Raw genomic sequence first — 11445 nt, forward strand, 5'->3', positions numbered from 1 at the left:
TGTATTACTCAATAATAAAGTAAGTATTATTACTAAGTAATAAATAATAAAATAAGAAGCTTTTTTCAATCCATCCAGAAAAAAAAATTCCCTTTGCTTTGTTCCTGTAAAAGCAGTTGATTGACTTAGGAAAGAAATAAAATCTTTCATCATTATTCATGGTTCTGCTTTATTTATCATACACAATCCCCACTCTGTTTCTTCTGATAGTTCCAAACAATAATTATTTCCCAAGCAAGTATTATCCACAGGTGAATGAAAAAACCTAGCGAAATGAAAACAAGACTCCAGGAGGCCCCACGAGCTCACCACAGAAACTCCACTGTAGCACAAAATTACAAACAAATATTATCTATAAACAAGTATAAAGAAAGATTGACAGGTGGTTGTTCCTGCTTATGACAGTGTTAAGATTCATTTTCTTTCATTTGTTCTTTCTGCTGCAGGTAGAAATTAATATTGTGGTTTCTACCCTCAGAGAGATGATAGGAAAAGAAAACAAACCAGCTATCTCCCTCCCATTTTCTCTCATTCTGGAACACAGTAACTTGGAGACTGCCTTTGATTTCTACTCCCACCTCTGACTTAAATGAACAGCATAGACATCAGAAGAGTTGATATTTATAAGAAGTTGAATATTTATAAACAATTCTCATTAATTAGCTGTGTGATGTTTATAATTTTTAAAACATAAGGAGCAGGATGTAATAACCAAGACAAATAAAAGCATGACTTCTCCTCAGAATTTGACATATGTTTGTGTGTTTGCATGTATGATCGTGCTCTCTAATTACTTAGATAGCACTGCTACTTAACAGTAGTATCTTTAATTACCCTTTTCTCATTTGTAAGTTAAGTCTCCTATTAATTGCTGATTTCACACAGTATCCAACAGACATGTTCAAAGCATGTATTTTCACACCTGTTTACAGATCTAAAGGAATATTTAGGAGTGACATCCTCAGATACAACATGCTCTTTAATATGCCAAAGCCACCTCAAGTAAGTGATTTCCTTTTAAGTCATTCATTTATCTATTATTATGAGTAGTAATAACAGTATTTGAACTTCAGATATCCTGCCTGAGAGCAGACCCTGAGCCACAAGCTGGCTCCCTTTAATCCATTTGAATTCTTTCTTATACAATAACTCCATTTGTTTTGTTTTGATCCAGAAAATTTATAATACAGGACATTTTGAGATAAAATTCAAATGTGTTTTCATGCTAATCTGCAGTGAGATTAAGTGTCTCTATTACACTGCAGCTTCCTTTAGGAGCTTTGAGTGCACGGTAGTATCTAAGAAAGAGTTGGAAGATGCTCCCAGTCATCAGGGTCCATTACTCCAGCTCTCATTAAGCTATCATTTGCCACAATATTGCTCTCCTAATTTAATGATATTTTAAGCCCTAAACTTTCCCACCCAAGTAAGGTATCTGTTAATATTTTTGTAACAACTATGTAATTCGCATATTTGACTCATAAATATCTTGAAATTCCTCAATGTTTCCATCCAATAAGAGTAGTAACATATTCACAAATGTCAACATTAAAAAGTCAGAGGTGATAAACCATGGAAAGTCTAAGAACAATTGCTGTCCAGTTACTTTACCTCACCTTGATCTTCAGTTGTTGCCATGGTTTTTATATTTTAGTGCTTTTCTGTTGGCCGATTTGTATAAATATATACACTTACTTTTCCCATTTATTCCAAATTTGTTATCATGCTAAACTCAACATCCTGATCACTTGCTTTCATTTTTCAGATGATGTACTTGACATTCCTAAAAATATCAGTATGGGAAATTCTTTTTCTGTTTATATTTCACAACAATATTAGTATACTTTATTTTACAGTACCTGGTAATGGCCATTTGATATTTGATGTTTCAATTCTTACTGACCTGACAGTAACTTTTATTGAATCTATCAAATCCCATCTATGCAGAAAGATATGAAGCTCTTAGAAATAAGATTTTTCCTATCATGTGTTGGAGACACTTGTTTCTGTATATTGCTACCACTCTTTGAGGAACTGGAGAGATGGTTAAGGGTAAAAGCTGTTCTTCTAGAGGACCTAGATTTGATTCCAAATTCCCAGCACTTACATGTGTCAATTTTCAGGAGGCAGTAACTCCAGGTCCACCAAACCTGAGGCCCTCTTGTGGTCTTTTCTGGCAACATACACATACACACATAGGCACATACACACAAACACACATGCACACTTACACACATACACACCTACATATATACATGCAGAATACATTAAAGCTTTCAAGGGATAGAGTGATGGCTCAGAAGCCAGAAGCATTGGCTGGTCTTCAGTTGTTCCCAGGTTAAGGTACCAGAATTCACAGGGTCATTTACAACCACGGAATTTGATTCTCTCTTCTGATCCACAAATTCCAAGTGGGTATCAAGTGCATACATACATACATGCAATAATTTAAGTTTTTTTAAATCTTGAGCAGTCCTTAGAAGGGGGAACAAAAATATGCACAGATATGCAATATATCACAGTAGGAAATTCGGAGACAAAGTTTGGAGCAGAGACTGTAGGAAAGGCCATCCAGAGACTCTCCCACCTGGGGATCCAGCCCATATATAGATAGCAAACCCAGACAATATTGCTGATGCCAAGTAGTGCAAGCTGACAGGAGCCTGATATAGCTGTCTCCTGAGAGGCTGTGCCAGAACCTGACAAATACAAAGTCAGATGCTTGCAGCCAACCATTGAACTGAGTACGGGATTCCCATTGGAGAAGTTAGAAAAAAGATTGAAGAAGCTGAAGGGGTTTGCAACCCCATAAGAATAACAGTACCAACCAACCAGAGCTCCCAGGGATGAAACCACTATCCAAAGAGCACACATGGACAGAACCATGGCTCCAGCTGCATATGTGGCAGAGGATGGCCTTGTTGGGCGTCAATGGGTGGAGAAGCCCTTGCTTCTATCAAGGCTCGATGCCCCAATGTAGAGGAATGTCAGGGCAGGGAAGTAGGAAGGGGTGGGTGGGTAGGTGTTCACCCTCATAGGAGCATGGGGAGGGGGGATGGGATAGAGGGTTTATGGATGAGAAAACAGGAAAGGGGATAACATTTGAAATGTAAATTAAAAATATCCAATTAAATAAAGAAAAGAAAAGAAATCTTGAGCAAATTTATAAAAGTTATGTTTGTACTTTCTATGGAATCATGATGCATGTACTGCTCTAAGGTATATTTAAGTAGACATCCAAGCTTTACATTTATCTTTATGATCATTGTTGTCTCATAAACAGTTTTAATACTATGTCTTCAATATAAGACATCACATTAAATCCAGGATTTGCATTTCCATATAGACCTTTAGTTCACCTCTTTATACCTTCTTCATCTATAGATTGAGATACTGCTATGTTATGATTCATCGCATGTAATTCATTTTAATAATTGATGGAGGTAATTCCTTTGTTTCTTTTTCCATCTACGTGAGTCTGTCCTTGCCACTACTTACAGCCAGCAGTCCTTATGAAGTCACGACTGCTAACATTTGAGGTTTATTTATCTACCTTGGTTACTTTTGCACCAACATACTGATTTTTTTGTATTCTGTTCTATCAATGTGAGTTCACTTTCTATCAAAAGTTTGATTAAAAAAGGGAAATCCATGGCAGTGAGTCGAAGACAAAGGTACAAAACAGTAGCCAATACCTGAGGTGATGTTTTCCATTTGTTATAAACTTGATACAAAGCATGGTTGGAAAAAAGGAAAGGAAAAAATGAAATAAAACGAATACGGGAAAATGCAAGCAATTCCACCAAATATTTAAAAATGGAAAACTGGAAAACAACCTAGGCAAATGTCCAACCCCTCTACTTAGCCCTTTTGACTTTTACCCAGTGGAATATCTTCCATTAGACACAGCCGTGCCTTGAAGAAAGGCTTTTAACCCTTCAATCATCAGGTTTAGACAAGATCCGAGAGAAGGAAAGGCACTGGAAATTACTAAACCATTTGACATGTTACCTACATGTTCCTGCTCAGACCTTTAGTAATTGACTCAGTATCATATGCATGCACACATAGTTTTCCAAAGAGAAAACTTCTCTCTCTCTCCCCCCCTCTCTCTCCATATATATATTCTGTGTAAATTAGTTTTATGTCACTCAGATGCATGTTCACACCTTATTTAAAAAGGGATTAGTAGCCCATGTCTGTTTAATGAGGTTTATATCAATTTCAGGCCATATATCCGCACTCTTCATTCTCAATTCTGCTTCATTGTTCTCTTTGCTTCAAAGAAAGCTTAAATTTGTTAGAGATATTCTAAACCTCTGGGATTCTATTCAATGCAGCAGCCCATCTCAGAAGATCCCAGTATTGAATGGGATATATGACACATAGACATTTCTAATATTAATACCCCAAGTGCATATGCACAAATATAAGACCCAATGTTTTAGTTTCTATTTTTATTTACTAGATTACTGAATAAGTGGTGTTGATATAAGCATTTATTACAATTTATTTATTCTTTGCCAGTAAGTACAGTGTTGAAAAGAGATGACACTTTACCTTAGACTACAATTTTTAGTTAATATATTAATTATAATATATTATAATAATTATATATATTATAATTACATATTATAGTTATAATAATATTAATCAAATCATTTGAAATATGCACAACTGTGGAGGTTTGATATCCCCCACAGGCTTATTTATGTGAATAATCAATCCTGGTTGGTAGGACTGTTTGGGGAGGTTATGGACATTTAAATGTAGAGCCTTGTTTATTGGAGGATATAAGTCTCTCAACTTTCTGTTTTAGCACTCTGCTGCCATATGTTCTCCACCATTATGGACTCTCCTTCTGGAAAAAGGAGGTAAAATAAAGTTTTCATCTGTAAGTCACTTCTATTTTAGTGATCTTCACCAAATTGCAAAATACTGCTGATATTATTGAAGCCAAGAAGGAGTTCTGTACCTGAAGAAGGTTATACAGTAACAATTCACTTGCTTTTCTAAGGAAAGTGCAGTTAATTAATCATAGAGTTGTAGTGCAATATGAGATATTACTTTACAGTTAGAATACAGTAATGCTAAAGCAGTTAAAATAAATACCTAAAAAATAAATATTCAATAACAAGTTTAAAAATGAACAATTTTAGAGTTTTAATGCATTTCATGTTTTAAAATTCTTTAACAGTATTGAAGAAAGAAATAATAATTTTTCAAATTAAGAAAGAATGAAAAACAAGAGTTGAGGCTGTAATAGGAACATATATTCAATCTTTGTTGTGGAAGTATTCTTCTGTGTGTTGTTTGTGGCAGATCTGCAGATCTGTGAATCTGGTAAAATTGAGTAGAGCCAACTGTGTTTGTATTTTGCATACACAGATGAAATCGAATAAAATTGATGAGAATAAAACTTGTGAAAACAGAATGATAGATTATTAGGTAATATTCTGCTGTGGCATACTTATTTTACTTGGAGGAAATACCCTCAAACGTTAATGTTTGGTTCCATATGCAAACTACAATGACGCAGGCAATTGGATCATAAGAGCTTTAATTTCATTCCAGTAATCCAACTGTAGATATATGATTTTATGACATTCTTGGCAGATAATAAAATCAGTAGGTAAAGCCCAGTTGTGTGGAGCAGATCATTAGACATGCCGAGGGAAAGACTAGTCCAGAGTTCTTTTGTGTTTCTCTCTCTCTCCCTCTCTCCCTCTCTCCCTCTCTCCCTCTCTCCCTCTCTCCCTCTCTCCCTCAGCCACTCTCCCCACTGTCTCTCCTCCTTCTTCCCCGATCCTATCCCTCCCTCTTACCATCAGTCCCTCAGCTACTCCCATCCCCTCTCTCCTAGCAACCCAAAGAGAAACATGTTTGTCCCATACTGAGTTTTCTGCCATAATGATTAGCCTCACATGAGGTCCCAAACAATAAAATCACTGGGACACAGTTTGATATGCTGAACTAAAATAAATTTTCATCCATTACCTTGTTTTTCTCAGGTGTTCTTTTCACACTGATGGAAATTTGCCAAGTAAAAAGGTGCTGGAACCATGCAAAATTTTCTCAATGGAAGACAGTGAGTCAAAGGTTTTTATTATATTTTGGGGTGTTTTCTTACAAGTATATGATAATTTACAGGTAAATATAAGTTAATACTTGTTAAAATATTGTGTTTTCAGTCATGAGAATGGCTTTAATGGGTAGAGATACGTGGCTACAAATATCTTCCTAGAAAGCAAGAGAATATTACAAGCAGAAGACTGCTTACAGGAAAGATCATGTCCATTGATCCTTCATATGACGTTCAATTGTCTATGCATGAGTTCCACACATATCCTAGCTAAATTCTTACAGCTTCTCTAGATAGAGTGAGAAGAGAACTCATTGTACTTTTCTTCTGACTTTGTTTTTCTGACAAAAATGGCAACCATTCTTTTAAATGTTATTTTCTTAAATTTTAAAACATAATTATATCACTATACCAACTAATTTATATCAACTTGACACAAATAGAGTCATCAGAGAGGAGGACACTTCAACTGAGGCTATAGCTCCATCCCTAAGGTTCAGCTATAGGGATCTTTTGTTTAATTAGGGATTGATGCAGGATGGCCCAGCTCATTGTGGGTGGTGGTATCCCTGGTGTGTTGTCCTGAGATTTATAAGAAAAAAAGTTGTGAGAGCCACGGGAGGCAAGCCAGTATACAGCATCCTTCCATGCCCTCTGCATTAGTTCCTGCTTCCAAGATCCAGCCGTTTGAGTTTCTGCCTCAATACTTTGAGGGGTCAACTGTTACCTATAACTGCGAGTGAAGTAAGCTCTTTTCTCCCCAAGTTGTTTGTCATGATGTCTCATCACAATAGAAACCTTAACTCAACTACTTCTCTCATTCCCTTTCCTCTGTCCACTCCATATATATGTATGTATCTTCAACCTGCTGAGTATGTCTTTGTTGTTTGTGTATGTATGGCTTCAGAATAGACCACTTTGTATTTGATAACCAACCAGGGATTGAAAGGAACTGAGGCCAAATGTAATTCATCTTCTCTTACATTTGTTGACCATTTGCATTTGTTAATTTGAATGGGTCTTATCATTTGCCCATTTTAATTGGTTTCATTATTTTTATTATTTTAGTTTTAAAATATTGTGTATTTTAACACACGTTTAGATGAATAATGACCAGTAATTTCTCATATCCTGTAAGCTAGTTCCTCACTATTGATTGTATTGTTACTATTGGATAAGCTTTCTAACTGGATTTAATCCAGCTTCTCAATGTTTTGTCTGTTCCTGTTCTGTTGGATTCCTCTCTGGAGATCAATTTCCTTCATGAATATCTTGAAATGCTTCCATATTTTCCTATGGGAGTTTTAAATTTTCAAGGGTTACATTTAGGCCTTAGATGCATTTTATGTTAGTTTTTGTAAAAAGTGAGAGATAGGTATCAAGAATGAATTTTGTCTTTTCAAATATTCTAGTTCTCAAGCCCTCATTTATTGCATATGTGGCCTTCTCACAGTGTATGTGCTTGACATTTTTCTCGGCAAACTATTGGCTATAGTTGTATGGATTCATCCTTAGGATCTCTATTGTGGTTAATTTGTGTGTCTGATTTTTATGGCAATATTGTGCTGTTAACCATCTTCCAATCTGGTATTTTGAAGATTCCATTTCTGCTGTCTTTACTTAGGATTGCCTTTGTTTCCCGGTCTTTGCTCTCTTATCTAGAAAACAAGATTTTGTCCAAAAGTGTGAAGTGTTTTCTCTGTTCCTCCTGTTATGTCTCTGAAGATCTATCTGTGTTGCTAGTGCTCTAATGAAAATTTCATTAAGTCTCAGTGAGCTTTGCATATTCAGGCTTTTCACAATTTTAGTTCTTCCTATCTGAATTCGGGAGGTTCCCACATATTGTAGTGAGTAATTTTTATCCAGAGTTCTCAATTCTGTGGTTAATTTTTCTAGGTATTAAATATTTTGTACCTTTGGTGAAAAAAAATCACCTTCCCAGTTCATGGGCAAATTCAGGTGTGTAGAAAAGTTACTAATTAGTATATGCCAACAGTGATTTTTTTCTATCGTAACTAATTTTTTAGTTCTGGTGTTTCCATGGACTCTGTGGGAGTTTTATGTACATATCTATTAACAAGGGCTGGAGTTAGAGTCCAGTGTTGAGAATTGTATATTTAATGTGGGAGCCTGGTTTCATTCTGCAGAAAATTAAAAGACAGACTATTTAGGGCTTTTGACATGATGAAATAATTATGATTGCAGAGAAACAGAACATAAATGAGTTTGAATAAGGCACTAAGCTTTACTAACAACAAAGATTAAACACAGTGAATACACTAATTGGGACAATGCTGAAGTTTTAATTGATTCTGAAGAACAGGACTTGTAATCATTTCTCCAGTTGTAGTTGGGGATTAAAAATAGAGAAACATGTAACTGAATTGATCTCGAAACAGCAAAAGTGAGAGCAAGAGTAAAGGTAGGAAAAGCATAAAATCAGCATACACAGAGTCAAGTAACTATTGCTATATTGAAAACATAGCATGAGGTTGTTGAACACTGCCCGAGATTTCAGGAAGCTTTGTGTTACTCTGTAAGAGGATAAAAAGTTGGATGTCAGCAAGCAATAATTAAATATCAATAACTTGATTCATATCAGTGAAGAATTGATTGGTAGATAAAGGTTAGTTACTAACAACACTGGTAACACTAAGTAACACTGAGATGCAATTTAATTTGACATATTTATAATATGGTGAATGCTGCTATTAAAATGTATAGAAAATATTTTTCAAAGGAAGTTTTAAGCAGCAGTAACTACAACAAAAAATGAATCAACAATATATTAAGCAAACACAAATAAATATAAAATACAATATGAAGTAAACCTTTTGTATTTTATTTTTATATTGTATATTTTTTATTGGCTATATTTTATTTACATTTCAAATGTTATCCCCTTCTCCAGTTTCTCATCCATAAACGCTCTATGCCATCCCCTACCCCTTCTTATATGAGAGTGTTCCCCCACACATCCACCCACCCCATCCCAACTGCCACCCTGACCTTCCCCTACAGTGGGAGGTCCAGCCTTGGGAGGACCAAGGGCTTCTCCTCCCATCCTTGCCCAACAAGCTCATCCTCTACTACCTATGCAGCTGGAGCCAAGGGTCTGTCCACGGGTACTCCTTGGGTGGTATTTTAGTCCCTGGGAGCTCTGGTTGGTTGATATTGTTGTCCTTTTTTTTTTTTATTAACTTGAGTATTTCTTATATACATTTCGAGTGTTATTCCCTTTCCAGGTTTCCGGGCAAACATCCCCCTCCCCCCTCCCCTTTTTTATGGGTGTTCCCCTCCCCATCCTCCCCCCCTTGTTGCCCTCCACCCAACAATCTAGTTCACTGGGGGTTCAGTCTTAGCAGGACCCAGGGCTTCCCCTTCCACTGGTGCTCTTACTAGGATATTCATTGCTACCTATGGGGTCAGAGTCCAGGGTCAGTCCATGTATAGTCTTTAGGTAGTGGCTTAGTCCCTGGAAGCTCTGGTTGCTTGGCATTGTTGTACATATGGGGTCTCGAGCCCCTTCAAGCTCTTCCAGTTCTTTCTCTGATTCCTTCAACGGGGGTCCTGTTCTCAATTCAGTGGTTTGCTGCTGGCATACGCCTCTGTGTTTGCTGTATTCTGCCTGTGTCTCTCGGGAGAGAACTACATCCGGCTCCTGTCGGCCTGCACTTCTTTGCTTCATCCATCTTGTCTAATTGGATGGCTGTACATGCATGGGCCACATGTGGGGCAGGCTCTGAATGGGTGTTCCTTCTGTGTCTGTTTTAATCTTTGCCTCTCTATTCCCTGCCAAGGGTATTCTTGTTCCCCTTTTAAGGAAGGAGTGAAGCATTCACATTTTGATCTTCCTTCTTGAGTTTCATGTGTTCTAGGCATCTAGGGTAATTCAAGCATTTGAGTTAATAGCCACTTATCAATGAGTGCATACCATGTGTTTTTTTCTGTGATTGGGTTACCTCACTCAGGATGGTATTTTCCAGTTCCGACCATTTGCCTACGAATTCCATAAAGTCATTGTTTTTGATAGCTGAGTAATATTCCATTGTGTAGATGTACCATCCTTCTGTATCCATTCCTCTGTTAAAGGGCATCTGGGTTCTTTCCAGCTTCTGGCTATTATAAATAAGGCTGCGATGAACATAGTGGAGCACGTGTCTTTTTTATATGTTGGGGCATCTTTTGGGTATATGCCCAAGAGAGATATAGCTGGATCCTCAGGCAGTTCAATGTCCAATTTTCTGAGGAACCTCCAGACTTATTTCCAGAATGGTTGTACCAGTCTGCAATCCCACCAACAATGGAGGAGTGTTCCTCTTTCTCTGCATCCTTGCCAGAATCTGCTGTCACCTGAGTTTTTGATCTTAGCCATTCTCACTGGTGTGAGGTGAAATCTCAGGGTTGTTTTGATTTGCATTTCCCTTATGACTAAAGATGTTGAACATTTCTTTAGGTGTTTCTCAGCCATTTGGCATTCCTCAGCTGTGAATTCTTTGTTTAGCTCTGAACCCCATTTTTTAATAGGGTTATTTGTCTCCCTGAGGTCTAACTTCTTGAGTTCTTTGCATATTTTGGATATAAGGCCTTTATCTGTTGTAGGATTGGTAAAGATCTTTTCCCAATCTGTTGGTTGCCATTTTGTCCTAACCACAGTGTCCTTTGCCTTACAGAAGCTTTGCAGTTTTATGAGATCCCATTTGTCGATTCTTGATCTTAGAGCATAAGCCATTGGTGTTTTGTTCAGGAAATTTTATCCAGTGCCCATGTGTTCCAGATGCTTCCCTAGTTTTTCTTCTATTAGTTTGAGTGTGTCTGGTTTGATGTGGAGGTCCTTGATCCACTTGGACTTAAGCTTTGTACAGGGTGATAAGCATGGATCGATCTGCATTCTTCTGCATGTTGACCTCCAGTTGAACCAGCACCATTTGCTGAAAATGCTGTCTTTTTTCCATTTAATGGTTTTGGCTCCTTTGTCAAAAATCAAGTGCCCATAGGTGTGTGGGTTCATTTCTGGGTCTTCAATTCTGTTCCATTGGTCTATCTGTCTGTCTCTGTACCAATACCATGCAGTTTTTATCACTATTGCTCTGTAATACTGCTTGAGTTCAGGGATAGTGATTCCCCCTGACGTCCTTTTATTGTTGAGGATAGTTTTAGGTATCCTGGGTTTTTTGTTATTCCAGATGAATTTGCAAATTGTTCTGTCTAACTCTTTGAAGAATTGGATTTGTATCTTGATGGGGATTGCATTGAATCTGTAGATCGCTTTTGGTAAAATGGCCATTTTTACTATATTAATCCTGCCAATCCATGAGCATGGGAGATCTTTCCATCTTCTGAGGACTTCTTCAATTTTTTTC

At 37.1% G+C, this 11445-nt stretch overlaps 1 long non-coding RNA gene across 1 annotated transcript; it reads left to right on the forward strand.

The window, feature by feature from the left end:
* Positions 1-932: 932 nt before the first annotated feature.
* Positions 933-6091, forward strand: LOC147996236 (uncharacterized). The gene is made up of 3 exons (XR_015678034.1): positions 933-1002; positions 4820-4874; positions 6012-6091. It is a non-coding gene; the product is annotated as an uncharacterized LOC147996236 (long non-coding RNA).
* The last annotated feature ends 5354 nt before the right edge of the window (positions 6092-11445 follow it).

This window comes from Rattus norvegicus, chromosome 2 (assembly GCF_021556685.1).
Source record: "Rattus norvegicus strain SHRSP/BbbUtx chromosome 2, alternate assembly SHRSP_T2T, whole genome shotgun sequence".
In the NCBI taxonomy this organism is placed as follows: Eukaryota; Metazoa; Chordata; class Mammalia; order Rodentia; family Muridae; genus Rattus; species Rattus norvegicus.